We start from the raw sequence: 16,506 nt of genomic DNA, 5'->3' as shown, positions 1-16,506 counted from the left end.
TGAACATACATTATTGGGCTAATAGGGTCTAGGTATTTTGGGGAGATCACACTCCTAAGCATCAAATCAGATAGTTGTCCAAAAATATTGATGGTGGGGGCATCTCTTCTTCTTCTCCCATGCCTTTTGAAACATTTTTCTTTAATAAGCTTGTTTTAGATGGGAACATCTTTAATGGCCTAGAGAAGGGGTATTTTAACACACAAATTCTTCAATTATCCCTCAATTTCAACCTCTTCTATGGTGTGTTGGAGAGTGCATATCAACCTTTCATGATACAGGGGTGCATTGACTTGAGGAACTCTCTCTTCCTTCTCCTGTTCAAGCTCTTTAGGTGTAGAAGGTGGGTTATTCTCTAGAAGCACCCGCCTAGACCAAAGGTTGATTTCCTGGATTTCCACATCATCTGTAGGATAGGATTTTTCCCCACTATAGACCTATTGTTCCTACTTATTTCTCAAGTTCATATTGGGTTGAACATAAATTTGAGTTTCTTAGACGGGGTATGATGAGCTAGTTGTGGTTGAGGTTGTGTTGGAGGAATTAAAGTAGGAGAATGATTTTTTTGAGGCCTCCACCCTTGTGAGGGGTTGTCCCATTGGGAATATTGGGGTGGATATTGCTAAAAAGGATGGTTGACAGGATAAGGAGGATATGGAGGAGAATAAGGCCAAGGATTAGGTGTCGACCGTGATGGATGAGGGGAAGGGTAGCGAGGCTAAAAAGGTGCACACTAATTTGGATTGTAGTGAGGATAGTGTGCACCTTGATATGTTTGAGGTCCTTGGAGTCTCCTTTGGTTAATGAAGCACAACTATTCTAACCAACATTCAACTCCTTCTTGGTATAAAGCCTTTAGGCCAGACAGAGAGGGACATTTTTCTATTTCATGAGTCTCTTCACATACTAGGGAGACTTCAATGACATCCAACGAGAATTCATTCCTAAGATGTCCTTTAGTACAGCTAGGGGAGAAAATACCTAGTGTCCTTTCTGCTTCCTCTTGTTTCCTTTCGATTTTCAAAGTATCCCTTTGCAAGGAAATGTTGTGCAACATTTCACTCTTGAAATCCTCCAACATATTCCCTATTTAATTCTTGAAGGATGTTGTGGAGGGAGAAGAACTGACCAAGCTTTGGCTAGACCTACCCTTCTTCCTAGCAACCCTAGAGTAATTCTTGAATACATTTTTGATTTCACCATAATGAAATTGGTAGATATCTCCTCGAGATAACATGTTAACGATTTTCAATACATCTTTCCTAATCCCATAGAGAAGAACTAGCTTGAGTGACTTAGTATCAAGTGTATAGTTGGCCCTCTTATGATTGAGTGGAAACCTTTCCTCATAGTCCTTCAAAGATTCATCAAGTGCAAGGGTCATCCTAAATATTTCCTCCTTTGTTTCTTTTTACCTACAGTAATCTCGGTATTTTTCATTGAAGGTTTGTTTCATTTGGGCCCAGGTAGTGATGTCGCCTCTAGGTAGACTCATAAACTAGCAGAACGATGCATCTTTGACGGTAGAAAGAAATAACTTCAGATTCTTCTCATCAGAGTCATAGTCATACGTCTTATAGACAACAACAAACTCAAACATGAAGGTGTCAGGATTTTCAGAGGTTGGGCCATGGAAATCTAAAAGGGAAACATGGCTTATATTTTTCATTCTAGCCTCTCCATTAGTTTCTATGATAGGGAAAATCTCATTTTTTTGGGGTTTCAACAATAGTTTGAGTAGGTGAGGTAGGTTATTCTTGTCCAATAGGCTCCTCAAAAGATTTAGTTGAATCACCTAACAAGTTTTATAACTCCTGTGTAGTGAAAGAGGGAAGTTCAGAGCCACCAAAGAAGAGTGAAGGTTGGCTTCTTAAGGGTGTGGGGGTTTTTAGTAACAATTTTCCTTAGTTATCCCTACTCCTATGAGGCTTGAAAGAATATTATTTTTTGAATTTTTCACGTTTTCAAACAAGAGTAATGATGCAAAATGAGAAAGAATAATGCTTAAGAAAAAACAACACCTACTTAGACACCTCCCCGGCAATGGTGCCAAAATGTGACTAGCCCTAATATTGCACCAACCCTGTTGCAACTCCTAAGGGCTCCTCAACTTAAGTTATCAACTCGGGGTTCGTACAAACTTAGAGGCGAAAGTTTTTTATGCATAGTAGATTAAGTTCTACTAATTCCAAAATCAGTCATGACATCATGTCATGGTGTTCAAAGACCATTCCTCCAACCTAATTATAGTGAAAAATCCAAATGAAACTTATTTTAACTAGGAAAGTGAAAATGCCATTCATTAAACTTGCATATGATAATTAACATTACATGAGAAAAAGGGATAGTCTACTTGCAGAAGTGAAGGTACTCTATTTTTCACATTTCATCGAATCAATAACCTACTTGCATGTATCATTGATCTACTTTTAACATGCTTGTGAATTGAAAATAATAGTTATACATTGTGTTGTAGTAAGGAAAAGAGGAGGTTGGTGTGGTCTAAGAGCTTCTATAGATCATCAAATAACATGTTGGGGGGTCATTATTCATCTTAACCAAGAAAAGGTTGAAGTGGGGAGAAAAATACTTAGAGGAAAATGGTGCTACAAATCGGCTACATGTGTTGCTATAGGAAGTCGTGTATTGCTACAAGAGGCCCTGTAATGCTATAGGGCAGGTTCTGAGAGTATTTTGACGGTGGAGATGGTGTCTTAATGGAAAGAAGAGATGGATGAAGGTAGGAGGGAGTGAACGATGTTTGGGGAAACCTCCTAGTCAAACCTAGGACCTCTCGGAGGTTTGTCATGCACCAAGATGGATGCCCAGAGTGTCTCTAATTACCTAAACAAAATGATTGTGGAAACAAAGTTTGAGAGTAGTATGAGAGATAACGGGAGAAGATGGAAAATTCCAAGCGGAGGTGAAATATGTTCCCCCCACCTATAGGTCAACAAAACCCTTTAACTAGCCCACTACATGCATTAAATGATCAATAACACAATGACAAAACTTTTCCTGGAAATTATGAATTGAATTTAACTACAACCTTATTCTATTTCACAATGCTAATGTAATTACTAAACTAACTTATAGGTGGAAAAAGTTGAATATGAAAAATGATAAATAACATCTACCTATTTCAAGGAAATCATAAACAAATATTTTTGGACTTAGATTGTGAATCTTTCCCACCACTTTTCACAAAAGAGAGATGATAAGGAAGCTTGCAATCAATTTTTTTATAACTTAAAATATATTGCAACAAAATAAAAACATGAAATTCTTGGAAATAAGAACAAGACATAAATATCGAACAGGGACTAAAACGTCTAGGTTGGGCCCAAACCCCAAGGGTTTCAACCCTCTAGAACTAGCTGAGAGGCAAATCAATCAAAATCGTTCCTTTAGCATAAAATAGTAGCCTCATACATCACATTAAAGTTAAAAATAATAAGTTCAAGTCGTGGTCTCAATAGCTACTCCTAGCTGAATCGAAAATTCAAATCCTAATGATCATTTCAACTCATTTATTTATATAAAAGCTTAGATGATAGAAACTCCCTTGAAAATATGAGTGATTCCATCCTCGATGTCGAAAATTTTGGTTCCTGTCCTCTTTGAGCTTCTCATGTATGTGGAGTTACTTAGATGTCGCTGAATTTGAGCTTGTGATAGAGGATTTGGTGATCTCAAGCCAAGTTAGAGAGTTAAGGAGGTGGACAAGCCTCCGTAGATTCCCTCCTTCTTGTCTCCATCAATCCCCTACATAGTAAATTCCTAAATAGTGCTTCTTTTTCGTGCAATTTAATCACATTATGCTACATACTATCAAAAACACCTTTAACTCTTCTTACTAAGCATATTATAACAAAATATGTGATCTAATGTGAGAAAATGATAGTTTTAGGGCTAGAGGATAGCATAAGGAACTTCAATATATACCTATTTATGGAACTCATCAATATCATGTATAAAGTGAATCTCTCTAAACCCTTTAATAAGGTTAGTTGGTTCTACATAATAATATGCTTTATTAATTTTGGGCTTTGTCACTCCTCCATCTCTTAAGTAATAAATAGTATCAACACTTCCTTTCTCACACTTCTAATAAATGGATCATCCTCCCATTCTTTAATGTGCATCAATGTGGATTAATGACTCTGTTATGAATGTTATTTCCCCCTCTACTCTTCGTTTTGGTCACTATGAACCTTATTACACTCACTTCGGACCTTATTAGACTCATTATTGATGCCAAAAGTAGGGCAAGTTAAACGGAATTTTCATTACTATTCACTATTAATTAATCCACCTATGCCAAGTTAAACCGAATTTTCATTAGTATTCACTACTAATTAACCCACCTACTTTCTATTGATGATATTCTTAATATCTGGAATGGAAACTTCGATCATCTTCAACACTCGAAGCTTGTCCTCGATACCTTCAAAAATGCCATCATAATTCTTATAAGTCTTGCGAAATCCTCACTCTATTTATGGGGCATGATGACTAAAGAAAAATGTCAAATTGAGAATCATTTTTCCACTCGAGTGGCAAGGATCAATTAAGGTCTAAAATACTTGGTCTTTATGCGAGATCCAATAAGTACACAAAATATTAGCATTTGTTCCTTGAAAAGATATAAAAGGTAATTCGATTTGGGTTCAATAAGTGGCTATATAGAGTTGGAAAGTTGATTTTCTATAAATTGGTCATATAAGCCATCTTGGTGTATAGGGTCTTTTTGGCCAGGATCAATTAAGGTCTAAAATACTTGGTCTTTATGCGAGATCCAATAAGTACACAAAATATTAGCACTTGTTCCTTGAAAAGATATAAAAGGTAATTCGATTTGGGTTCAATAAGTGGCTATATAGAGTTGGAAAATTGATTTTCTATAAATTGGTCATATAAGCCATCTTGGTGTATAGGGTCTTTTTGGCATGGATTCATATTGGGATCCTTCATAAAATTCACTAACTATTTTTTTTATTTCTAGAAGTAAAAATAATTTTCTCTCTTATATTAGCACAAAATTTACATTCCAACGTTAGAGGTGTGGGACAAAAAAATATCCATTGGTTTTCAAAGACTCTTGTAGCCAAGTGGGTCTACAAACTCATTTAGGGTAAATGCCTATTTGGTAGCACAAGGCTCCCCCTTCTTGCATGGAGCTAGAGCAATTATTCATATCTCAAATATTAGATATTTATCAATTGTTGCAAATGCTAAGATAACAAAAACTAACTATCCTGAACTATTTTCATTAAAATTAATTTTACAACTAGTCATTTCATATGGAATAACCTCCTTCCACATACATGGGGACTCATAAAATGTCGGAAATTATATGTGAGGAGAAACAAAATTCCATAATTACACTCTTCCTCTTATTTTTAAACAAATTCAATAGAAAATTTGCTAAATTTGCTGAGGTGTCTTCTCATCATATTTACTTGCATAAGCACTCCATCGTAAATGCCCTATTCATGATTGGACTAGATGTGAAGAGAGATACAATTTTTAAAATCACAATGAATGAAGAAGGCCAATAAAAATAATATATGGTTTTCTTTTTTTTCTCTTTTCTCTTTTGATATGTTATATTGGAATATATGTGAGATTATTTTTTATCATCTTTGCAATCTACTATGAGGGTGATGTGTGATTGTGTCCATGATCAACCTAGAGTTGATAGGTGTTCCTTAAAAAAAAACTACCTAAACTAAAAAAAAATGGAATATAATAAAAATCAAAAGTGAATATATATATTTGGTTAGCTTAAATTAATAGTATTGGAAAACATGAATGTTAGCTTCATTGATATTACAACCATTAGGAAAGAGTTGTGGTAAAAATATTTCACTCTTAGTCTTAGTCATAAGTAAAATATTTCAATATTCATATGAAGTAATACAATTTTATGTCAATTTAATAGAGATTAAATAATTGAAAGTAGAAAAAATAATATATTTAGGGCTTTTGAATTGGAGAAGATGTATTATTCTTACAATACAATACTTAAATTAATTACTTAAAAATGTAGATAAAATAATTAATTGAAAATAAAAAACTTGTAATTCATTCAATTTTTTAAGTTAATATATAATATTTAAAAAATAAATAAAATAATACATAATTTCCAAGAACAACGATCTATTAAAACAATATGGAAATTAAAAAATTAGGGCAACCTCCTAAAGGGACAACTCGATGTATGACTAATAACAATAATTCAATACCAAAGTAATTCAGTTTTTAGTTGACTTGTTATTAGTTTTTCTTTGACTAAAAAAATTTAAAATCTATCCACACTTTAACATTATGAAATTAAATTTATTATTTTTAAATAAAAAAATATTTTTATTTATCTCAAATATGATTGGTTGAAATGTTTCTCCTCTTATTATTTAATGATGGCAAGAATTGAATTTTGTGTACTCTCATTAATTACTATTATTATACTATATCAGTAATCACTATGTACAATAAATATAAATAATTTGAAAATTAACATTATATATTAATTATTATGTACCATAAACACAAATGATTTGTAATTAAATTCAAAAATTACATTTTCTCTATTAAATAGACAATTTTTATGGTTTTATTTTTTAATTGTAAAAAGAAAATTTTAAAATATAAATTTAAAAAAAATATGTAAAAATAACATATCTACAATTTGTACAACTCTAATTATATCAATGTGTACTCTAATAACATGACATGTGTACTGTAATTATTGTAATTATTATAGTGCACCCTCCATTATTTAAAAAATATTCTTTTTTATGTACTTGCTTTTTTTTTTTAATATTATTTTAGTATTAATTTATTTTAATATTATTAAAAAATAAATAAAAAAATTTGATAAAACCCCTTTAAGGATCTGCAAAGACCATAATAAATACCCTCGATCAACTCATACACAACTTAGTGTCAACCAATAAAAACCATAGCTCACATTATAAAACACAATTGCATTACTTAATATTACTAACAGTGGTTTAAAAAACTTCGATATATCTTTTCAATAAAACCATAAAATTAAATAAAAATAATATATATATATAATTAGTGATCTACATTACATCATAATGTCTAATAAGTCACTTTTAAATATGTATGATGGTCATACATTAGAGAAAGAAAATAAAAAATGATATTTATTTTGAAAGGTCTAAGCTATGATTTATTTTAAAAGAATCTCATGAGTATCACTTCCAATGGTATAGAATGAAAAAATAATATCAAATACCTTTTATATGAAAATAGTTTTTAAGTTTTTAAAGGAAAATTGACCACATGAAGTTAAGCATTTAATTCCTTTTTAAGGATGTAATTTAAATTCATCTAGGTTAAATGTATTTCAAAAAACAATTGATCCGTTTTGAAGAAAAATAATGACACTAAAATAATCGAATGTAATGTAAACTTATTCACATCATATGTATTTAAACAAAAATTGATGTAATTTTTTAATGCGTGGTATGAAAAATCTATATGCATATTTGATATATCAAGCAACACTATATTTTTTAAATCTAAATCTTTATATTATATTCATAAATAAAGGATGTCAACATATTCTAGTCATATCCTTTCCATCAATGGAGAGAGTCTCAAATATTAACTAATACAAATACAAAGTTAGAGAGAAAATTATCAAATAACAAATGGTATACAAAGTTAGAGAGCAAATTATCAAACAACAAATGGTATCCTATGGATATTGATGAGACCAACCCTTTGAAAACTAGAAACGAATTAATGAATGATTAATAGAATAATTAATGGTTTGATTATGCAGATAGATATTTTGGTTTGGAGGGTTGATTGCGCAGTACATGGCAACTGTTAGGATGGAACACCTATCCGGTTCTCGTTTTGCGTACTTGGCCTTAGGTTTACTCTCCTGCTCTCAATTCACTTGGCATTTTAATTGTTCTCTACAACCTGAGAGGCTTTCTCCGTTGCTTTGTTTTATATGTGGCTTGTTTGACATGATGGTACTCTGCCTTCGACCTTGGCTCTAGTTCTTGTTTCCTTCAATGGTTTGCAGCTGTAGTTGATTCTGTTGTCTAGTATTTGCTAACATAGTGCTTCTCCGTGCACCTTTTACTCCATCGATGAGCTCGAGGGACTCAGGATTTGGCCCTCCATGGTCTGCTATAGGGTTTCTATGGTGTCTTGTTTTGGTGGAAGTTTATTGTAGCCTTTGTTCCATTTACACACTTAATATAGTATCGTCGTCTTTCTTTGCTAAGCTCTTTTGTGGATTAACTACTATTTTTCTGTCATTGCACCAGGTTGTCACTGTCGAGGGTCTCAATGTTCGGCTTCCGCTTCTCTGCAAACAATGGTAAGCCTTCTTTCTTTGATTTAACTATTCAGTTGCTTTTTCCCTTTGTTCTAAGGGTTTTTCTCCTGTGTGAGCAGAGTCCCTTTGATGATTGGCAACCCATTGAGGCTCCTTCTTCCATCCAACGCTGCTTCTCAGGTATGTTCCGTATTTGCAAACCCTGACTCTTTTTAGGTTCTTTTGTCATTGAGTTCTTCAACCCCTATTCATTAACTGGCTAGGTCGTTTCCTCTTGCAGGTAGCATGTTGGTGCTTCAGGCATGGTCAATGGCTTTGCTCGAAAGTCCTGTTCTTGCTGACCCCAAACATGTAGGCTCTTACCCTATTGTTTCTTATGGGTGTTTAGGATTCCTGTTTAGGTGAGCCTCAGCTCCCTCTCTGTCATTAGGACAGCTCTGTTAACAAGTTGATTTTCCTTTAACACAAAATTCACTGTTGTAAATATTCTTGTCACTGTATACGGTCTCGACTATGCATTTTCTTTAGCGAACAAGAATTGGTTCTGGTTTCGACACTTACAGTTTAGTTCCTTTGGTTAACACCATTGGGGTTTTGAGTCGGTATTTATTTGGAACGAGCAGTGTAATGATTTACTCCTGGGCTTGCTGGACTGTTATAACTATTTATGGAACTACTACCTTAATGATGTATTGTGAAAAAAACAAACTCAGTGTTTTAATGGACATGTACCTGGTAGTTGTCATTTTCGTTATATGCTTGTATGGGCTCTTCTGGTTATTTTTGTGACTATTTGGATTTCAACGCATAGTATAATCTGGTAGCTGTAGGCAGACTTTAATTCTCCTCTGTGGCTTCACTCGTGGGTTCACTGTATCTATGCTTGCTTGCTCTCGGTCGCTCCTCTGTTGCCTGTAGAAAAACTTGATTTGATTCTTTCCTCTTTGTCAATGTACAACACTGTATTCCTCTTATGCAACAAAACCACTAGACAATTAGGAAAAGAAAAAAAGAAAATAAGATGATCTTCAGTTATGAATGGACACGGATGATCTTTTTGCAAAAGAAATTCTTGTATGCTATGTTATTATAATTGTCCTATTCATCACCCAAAAATTATCTCCCCCAAATGTTTCATTTTCATCTTTTACATGAGTTGCTAAGCAGTTTTAGAGACTGCCAACAGTTACAAGAAAATTTCATTTGGGTAATTGTCTACTGTTTCTTTACGCCTGATTAATTCAGAACAACTACTAAAAAAGAGAGCTAAATGAAATTAAGAAAAACGTAACATATTGTTAACCCCTAAATGTTAAACATTTAAAAGAACTGAAAGTTTCAGGTACAATGACCTGTCCAATCTGTCTACACATAACCTGTGAAACAAATATGTTCATTTTTTTTCACCCTGAGCTGGACGCTCCTGCATCAGGCTGTCGGGGTAACAAAAATTCATGGCTTCACTCTATGAGCTCCTTGATAGAATATCCTGCATGTTGTATCTGTGTCGCGTCAAGCCACGAATTGTCCTCAATGGGGCGGTTCTTCCACTTGACAAGGTATTGAAAATACTCTTTCTTCTGAGTGCGCTTGGCCACCTGTGTGTCGAGAATTCTCTCGATCTTAAGGGGCTGAGTTGAAGGCATTTTCTTCATCCAAGAACCACTTTCCACCTGGGTATCCCGTTCTAGCCATGTCGTACTATCATCTTTAGGACTGGTAGTGTATGGAAATAGGTCTGGCACATTGAAGATAGGTGATATACCTATTCCTGGTGGTAGTTGTAATTCATAAGCATTGGCTGAGAATTTATGTAGAATTTTGCAAGGGCCAATCTTTTTGTATTTCAGTTTGTTGTATTCACCCCTAGGAAACCGTTCTCTGTGTAAATGTGCAAGGACTTCATCACCCACATTAAACTGTACTGCTCGCCATTTCAAATCTACCCGCTGCTTATATTTTTGACTGTTGTCCGGTAACTTTGTCTTTACCTGCTCGTGTAGGTCTATCATTGCTTCGGTGAAATCTTCCCTGTCACCACTCCGTCTTTCCTGTTGTCCCAGATCTCGTAATTCATGCACTCCAAGAGGATACATGCCATATAAGATCTGAAAATGATTGTATCTCGTGCTGCGATTCGTTGAGTCATTGTAAGTGAACTCCACCTCGGCAAGTACATGATCCCACATCCGTGAATTTTCTCTGATCAAGCTTCGTAGCAGGTTTCCCGAGCTCCTGTTTACCACCTCTATTTTCCCTTCAGTTTATGGGTGATAAGCAAAGCTGAAACTTTACTGTGTGTCCATATTTTTCCACAAGGTGCGCCAAACGTGTCCTATAAATTTCACGTCCCTGTCAGAAACAATGGACTTAGGTAGGCCGTGTAGCCTGATTATCTCTGTAAAAAAAAAAAAATGTGCTACATGAGTGGCATCACTAGTTTTCCTACGAGGGATGAAATGTGCCATCTTTGAGAATCGGTCCACTACCACCATCATAGAGTCGTAACCTCGTTGAGTTCTTGGTAGACCCAAGACAAAATCCAAGCTGACTGAGTCCCACGGTCTACTTGGAATAGGTAGTGGTGTATAGAGTCCTGCATTTTAACTGTGTCCTTTTTCCAACTTACACAATTTACATATAGTTACAAATCACTGCACATCCCTTCACATCTTTGGCTAGTAATAGACGTGACTGAGTTATTCCAAGGTTTTTTCAATGCCGAAATGTCTGGCAAGACCTCCATTATGCTTCTTTTGAAGGATGTTCTCCCTCACCGAACAGTCATGAATACATACCTGTCCCCCCTTAAACAACAGCTTTACCTATAAATTATAGTCCACCCATGAACTATTGTTCCTCAACAAAGGATTCTGGCAGGCTTCATAAGCCTCCTTGAAATCTGCATCTGTCTGATACAAGTCTGTTAGGTGTTTGAAACCCAACACTTGTACCATATTTTCCTATAAGAGCAAAGCTCTTCTTCTCAATGCATATGCTACCTTTTTGGCCTGTCCACTGATATGCTTCAAGACAAATGTGAAACTTTTCAAGTACTCAACCCATTTTGCGTGCTTGTGTTTCAGTTTATGTTGCTGCATAATGTACTGCAATGCATAACTATCAGAAAAGAAAACAAATTCATTCCCCAGCAAATAGTGTCTCCAATGCTTCAATGCTTAGATGACAACATACAACTCCTTGTCGTAAAATGAGTACTTATGCCAGCTTTCGTTCAGTTTTTCGCTGAAATAAGCAATAGGTTTGTCTTCCTGGCTGAGTACGGCTCCAATAGTTTTACCACTTGCATCACAACGAACCTGAAAAATCTTGTTAAAATCTAGCAATCTCAGGATTGGTCTTTTAGTAATCTTCTTCTTCAGTAGTTGAAAGCTTTTCTTCCCTATCTCAGTCCAACGGAAATGTTGACTTTCCTTTTTTATAGTATCCAACATAGGTGTGCAGATCTCACTAAAATTTCTTATAAACTTACAGTAAAAACTTGCCAACCCATGAAAAATACATACCTCAAACAGACTTTTTGTGGATGGCCAGCTAATGATTGCTACAATCCTGTCCAGTACACTTCAAAGGTGTCGAAAATGTTCTTCTCTGGTTTTGCTGAAAATCAGTATATCATCAAAATATACAATCATGAACTTCCCGATGAATTATTTCAACATTTCATTCATCAAATGCATAAAGGTACTAGGGGAATTACTCAATCCAAATGGCATTACCAGCCACTCATACAGTCCTTCGTTTGTCTTGAAGGTTGTCTTTCGTTCATCCCCTTCGCTAATTTGAATTTGATGGTAACCACTCTTCAGATCAATTTTCGAGAAATATGTTGCCCCGCTTAGACATTCCGTCATGTCATCCATTCATGGTAATGGAAACTTGTACCTGATGGTAATCTTATTGATGGCTCTTGAGTCTGTGCACATCCACCACTCTCCTCCTTTCTTGGGAGCTAAAACTGTTGGGACTACGCAGGGACTTAGACTTTCCCTTATCAACCCTTTATCCAAAAATTCCTGTACCTATTTTCTAATCTCCTCATTGTCTTTAGGAATCATTTGGTATGCTTCCTTGTTTGGCAAACTAGCTCCAGGTATAAAGTCTATGTGGTGACTGATACTTCTCTTAGGAGGAAATTTATCTCGTAAATCGTCCACTACAGTGTCGCTGAATTCCTACAACATTTTCTGAATTTCTGCAGGTAAATCAAAAATTTCTGTGTGCAACAACACTATTTTGGGCATTCTTACAACAACATAGTTCACTTCATTACCTTCAATCTGCTTAAAAGTTGTTTTCGACCCATTAATAACACTTAAATTGTTCTGCTTGTTTCTGCTGCTTCCTCTTCCTTGATGGGCACAAGCGTGTGCTTAATGCCATCCTTGATAAACTTGTAACAATTTGTCTTTTCGTCGTGAACTACCCTCCTATCATACTGCCATGGCCTTCCTAGCAATATATGACATATGTCCATAGGCATAATATCACAAATAACCTTGTCCTTATACTTGCCAATATGCAATTCAACTTCACATTGTTCGTCAACCAACAACTAATGGCCTTTCTGCAACCACGACACCTTATAGGGAGTGGGTTGCTTCAACTGCTTCAAACCCAACTTCTCCATCATCTCTGTGGCAACCAGATTATATGTACTCCCACTATTGATAATCAACTTGCAGCATTTTCCGTGTGACTTACAAACTGTGTGGAATAATTCTTTCCTTTGAGTTTGTTTAGCTGTCTCCTTTGCTGGTTTCAACAATACTTTATTCCAAACTAAGGCTTCGCCTGTTTCTGACACATTCTGTACTTCCTGGGGTGTTGCCTCTGCTTCCTTTGGCTGTGTGACATACACTCCTCTTTGACTAGCTTGTTCCCTTTCATGACACTCAAAAGACCTGTTGCCCCACTTGTGGCACTTGTAGCACTGGTAGGCAACTCCTCTGCCTCAACCATTTCCCCTTCCTCTCTAATATGGCCTTCATCCTCTAGTGTTGTTTCCTTTTTCTGCTATCCCTGAAGTTTTAGAACTGCTGCCCTCTTCACTATTGTTGGCAGTTCGTCCTCTGCTATAGGATTGTCCTCTTGCTTTGCTAGTTCCCCATTCTCTCCTAGCATTCTATTTTCTTGTGATATTCTCCTCTACCTTTATGGCACTCTGGTATACTTGTTCTATGTTCCTTTAGGAAAGAATACTTATTTCATCCAAAATTTCCAGCCTCGGGCCATTCACAAACCTAGCTTTCTTTTCCCGGGTGTCTTTCATATAACCAGCTCTTAAGTTCACCCGATAGAATTCTTCATATATTCCTTTACTGACATTCATCTCTGCTTCAAATTCTTCACCTGTCGATGTAGGGCGATCTGGTAGTCCTTGGGCAAGAACCTGCCCTTCATTTTGGCCACCATCCTTGGCCATTTCTTAATAGGAACTTAGACATTGTCCCACCACAAGGCCGCATGTCCTTTCAACTTGGTGGCTGCAACTTTGACCCTCCAGTCTTCGCTGACCTCTTCACATTTCAAATATTTGTCCAACTCATTGATCCAATCCAACAAAAATTTTGTGGACAAGCTACCATCGTAATCTGGAATTTCTGGTTTAGGCTTGCTGCTAGCCAATGGGAGTGACCTCAACAATATGATTTTAGGTCCTTCCTCATCTGATCCACCTATCACAACTACAACTTCTTCTTCATTGTCATCTTCTTCCTCTGGATCCCTTCTCCTTCCTGCCTCTACCGCCACCAAACAGGCACTAAGGATCCTAAGCCCTTCTCGTAATCCTTCCTCTACTACTCTCTGAGTGCTTCTCCCAAAACCTCGTCTTCCAACTTCCATTTCTTACGAAAACTCAAACCTGCTTTGATACTAAAATTTTATGGGACCAACCCTTTGAAAACTGTAAACGAATTAACTAATGATTAATAGAATAATTAATGGTTTGATTGTGTGGATAGATATTTTGGTTTGGAGGGTTGATTGCACGGTACTTGGAAAATTTTGGGATGGAACACCTGTCTGGTTCTCAGTTTGCGTACTCTGCCTTGGGTTTACTCTCCCGCTCTCAGTTCACTTGGCATTTTAGTTGTTCTCTACAACCCGAGAGGGTTTCTCTGCTGCTCTGTTTCGTCTGTGGCTTGTTTGACATGATGGTACTCTGGCTTCGGCCTTGGCTCTGGTTGTTGTTTCCGTCAATGGTTTGCAGCTGTACTTGGTTCTACTGTTCGGTATTTGCTAACACAGTGCTTCTGCATGCACCTTTTACTCCATCGATGAGTTCGAGGGACTCAGGGTTTGGTCCTCCGTGGTCTGCTACAGGGTTTCTATGGTGTCTGGTTCTGGTGGTGTTGGGTATACGACCAAAGTCCCAAATTGACTAGAAGTGGGGAGGATCATGGGTATATAAGGATGGACAAATATCTCCATTGGTATGAGGCCTTTTGGGGTAAGTCCAAAAGCAAATCCATGAGGGCTTAGGTCCAAAGTGGACAATATCATACCATTATGGAGATATGTGGTGTCCAGAGTCCTTATAGGTGGAAGTTTATTGTAGCCTTTGTTCCATTTACACACTTAATATAGTATCGTTGTCTTTCTTTGCTGAGCTCTTTTGTGGATTAACTACTACTTGTCTGTCATTGCACTAGGTTGTCACCGTCAAGGGTCTCATCGTTTGGCTTCTGCTTCTCTGCAAATAATGGGAAGCCTTATTTCTTTGATTTAACTATTCAGTTTCTTTTTCCCTTTGTTCTAAGGGTTTTGCTCCTATGTGAGCAGGGTCCCTTTGATGGGTGGAAACCCATTGAGGCTCCTTCTTCCATCCAACGCTCCTTCTCAGGTATGTTTCGAATTTGTAAACCCTGACTTTGTTTTAGGTTCTTTTGTCTCTGAGTTCTTCATCCCCTTGTTATAGACATATTTGGGCACTACAACCCCAATCACATATGTCCATAAACCAAGGGCTTATAAGTCCCTGAAATTTTTGTTTCATACCCTAAAGGAGCGAGGTCAGCTAATTACATCATCTCCTAGAAGTTCTCCATGAAAAGCTACCCAGAACGGGTCAAAGCAGGACCATACAGGCTGCCCAGTGCTAAAGGTGCGATGCATCTCACCTGCCACATGCAAAAAGTGTGATGCAGACTAGAAATCCCTTCTATAGGGTGCGATGAGCGAGAGCAGACAAATGGCACAAGCAGTTTGCTAGGTGGAAACCTAGAGAATATTCTAGAAACTACTCAATTGACACTTGCCTCTCTGAGTTCACCCAGGGATGAGCAAGAGATCTAAAATCTCCATGTGGAACTAAGAACTATCAGAGAGATGGCACTAATCAAAATCCCAGAAGCTGACTCACCCCCTTGCAAATATCTATAAATGGATCCCTCATCCAAGAGATCCAAGGGTTGGAATTGGGTAATTTGCAAAGAGGTGCTACTGGTTTCTCTTTGAAGACACTGTTGGGTGATCTTGCTTTGTGTGAGTTGAAGAGGGCTTTCAAGATGGGAGGATGGTGCTGGGTTAGACCAAGTGGTTGTAATCCTCTCTTCTATGACTTTTACTAATAAAGCTATTTGAGTTTTCCTCCATATTCTTGTGTATCTCTGAATACTGTGTTTGTTGTATGCATTTGCATGGTCAATATATATCTGATCCTATATTGTTTACAGTGAAAGATCTCTATGCTTTGATGGTATTATGCTGTTGTGAATCTATAGGTGCTCTTTGAAGTTGGACAAGTAAGGAAGCAGTGGTGAGATTCTGTCAAAGGGGAAAGGAAACAAGCAAGGAGCCAAGCGGAAGACTGAGGTTGGTACTCTCTGCTTCTTTCCCATCTCTCTCTCATAAAGGAAAAGCAAGTGACTTTAATCTGTTTGTTTCTAAGATAGCTACCTGTCTTTGTGGGACTAGCATCTCTTAATACACACTAGATTTCCCGATAACAAAATGGTGACTCCCCCGGGGAGCGATTAGTTTGATTTCTTGTCTCTATTTGTTTGATTCATAAACCACAGACGAAGCTTGAAGTCAAGCCAGCTAGCCTTCGAACTGCATTTGCTATGCAAGTGCAAAGTAGATCAATGCTACTTCAGTCAATCTCTGGGTTTGTTTATGAACTGAACAATTAACTTTCAAACATCCTAAGT

This window comes from Pinus tabuliformis, chromosome X (assembly GCF_031772625.1).
Source record: "Pinus tabuliformis cultivar Carrire ecotype Pingquan chromosome X, CPIR1, whole genome shotgun sequence".
Lineage (NCBI taxonomy): Eukaryota > Viridiplantae > Streptophyta > Pinopsida > Pinales > Pinaceae > Pinus > Pinus tabuliformis.
This window is presented reverse-complemented; position numbering follows the sequence as displayed.